The sequence below is a fragment of the Geospiza fortis genome, unplaced genomic scaffold (genome assembly GCF_000277835.1).
Source record: "Geospiza fortis unplaced genomic scaffold, GeoFor_1.0 scaffold162, whole genome shotgun sequence".
NCBI lineage: Eukaryota > Metazoa > Chordata > Aves > Passeriformes > Thraupidae > Geospiza > Geospiza fortis.
Genome location: NW_005054316.1, coordinates 7,432,329 through 7,434,573, shown reverse-complemented (window position 1 = coordinate 7,434,573; position 2,245 = coordinate 7,432,329). Strand labels below are relative to the sequence as shown.

General features: G+C 37.8%; 1 long non-coding RNA gene across 1 annotated transcript in view; it reads left to right on the top strand.

Annotated features, from left to right (window-relative positions):
• LOC115947792 overlaps positions 1-487 on the top strand; it is a 28,148-nt gene extending 27,661 nt beyond the window's left edge. Inside the window, exon 3 of the long non-coding RNA XR_004081655.1 lies at positions 407-487. This is a non-coding gene — a long non-coding RNA (uncharacterized LOC115947792). The remainder of the gene's footprint in view (positions 1-406) is intronic.
• The last annotated feature ends 1,758 nt before the right edge of the window (positions 488-2,245 follow it).

Here is a 2,245-nt window from a genome sequence, read left to right as displayed (position 1 = left end):
TGATGTCATTGATGTGACTGCAGAACTAACTGCCAGATTCCATCCTTTGCAGAAGGAGAAACCACCCTCCTTTCAGAAGGGATTCAATATTTAATGACCATCAAGGTATCATTGTTGAATGTGAAATTTAAAAATTGAGTTCTAAGACTTATAAGCAAGAAAGTGAAGAAGATTAAAGTACAGAGACAGTCATTTAGTTCAGGTACACAACATCTTTGTTTCTGATAGCATCTTTGTTTCTTTCACTCCAGAAATGCATTTTTATAGTATGTGTATAACTGTGTGTGTGGATATTTGTGTGTGATACTGATCAAGGCCTACACCCTAAATGGATTTCCTGCATTTAATTGGACTTACTGAGGATTTATGATGGATGTGCTCAGATCTTGTTTTCCTTCTTCTTTAGGACCTGAGACCTATGCCAGAAGCAGCAGTGATGGTTTAATAAGCAGTTGTTCCAGTACAGAGGTCTGCCAGAAAATCCTGTTTTAAAGCACTACGCCTGTCCTGGTATCATGTGGCCAAGCAAACAGGGATGATATGCTCATAATTCCTGAGCCCTTCCCATGCTTTCTGATAATTGTGCCTTCATGTGTTTCAACATCTGTGTAGCAGTGTAAACCAGTGGTTATTAGTCAAAAAATGGTTGGGATTATTTCTGAGAGATTTATGGCTAGTAGTTTACCTCTGGTGAATATCTTTGAATAAAACCATTACTTTACATGATTTTACATGTCAACCAAAACACGGATGAGAGTAAACTAATTTGTGTGTGTACATAGCTACAAAATTTCCACTTAACTTGGTCACCTCCAACAGTTAAAAGCAGAAGTCAGATAATACTCTTGGTGAAACCATATTTTAATGTGAAGCAAACAGTAGATCAAAAGAATCTCCAGAGACAAAAAAATTGCAAAATATTTTTGAGCTACATATGAGAGAGACTGTGGGGTTTTTTTGTGGAAAGCTCTAATCTGCTCTATTGTATTCAGCCATAGAGAAATAAAATAAGAGAAGATAAAAAACAGATTAGCAGTTACACCTGTTAGAGGCTTGCAACTCTGAGTAACACTGATAATCTAGAGCCCTATAAAACTCACTTTTTTGTTATGTGCTCTTGGGAGAAGTGATGCAACTGAGTCAAGTACAAGGCCAGCCCAGCAGCTGGTACAATTATGGCAAAGTTTCCTAGGAAGGTGAAAAGTTGGAGTTTTCTATGGCAATTAAAATGTGTGATACTCTTTGCAAATACTTCTCTTCTCAAAATGGTTTTATTTTTCTTAAACCGCTCTACATCTTTCTTCCAAGTGCAGTTTTGAAAATACATTGTCCAGAATTTCCTTCTCTGATCTTAATTATCCATCAGCCAGCTTCCCTCTTATTAATTAGTACTCAAATTTTAGCAGCAGCTTGAACCGGGTCACTGTTCACATGTTGAAACAACAGATGCAAAGGGGTTTGTGAGTGACAGGATAAAAATTAGGCACCATCTTGGCATGAAGTTTGAGAAAGATGTTAAGAAATATCTCTGCATTTCATATTGGAATCTATTCCACATCTCTGAGTACTGTATATACTGTACAAATGCTTCATTTTAAGTCTGCCAACATTGCTTCTCCAATTTGTCAATCCTAGAATTCTTTTTAGTAAGTGCTACTAATGTACGACTCATCATTGTTATTATGTTCCATTAGAGCACTTGCCAGTTTTGAGTTCTGTCAGATATACATGATAGCATTTGATGAATCACTGCTGAAATGATCCACTACAAACAACATCCAATTTTTTGGAGTGCTTTCTACCACTATTGATAAGTATCTGGGGTTTAAATTCAATGCTGCTTCCACACACTCAATCATATTGCTTGTTGCAAACATTTGGGATGAGTTCGCTATTGACTACTTAATTAATCATCTTGGCTCATATTTTTTTCTGTCACTCAAGGATTGCTCCAGTCTACCGCTGTGATGGTACTTTGTTAGAGAAAAGGTGGCACACGCGGTTGCATGCCTGATTTGGTAGCAGGTTTCCAACACTGGGGTGCTACAACTACAGCAAACCTTCATTTGCACTTGAGGCTTGCATTTCTTTCATTTGTAGGGCATGTTCAGCATCTAGGTAGCTGCAGCAGACAGGTCAAGACATTGTAGATATGCACACAAACTCCCTTGAGCGAGTCATCGATCCAGAAAATGTCCTGTAGAGCAAAATATGCAAAGTAGACTGCCTCATCCTGTAAACATAC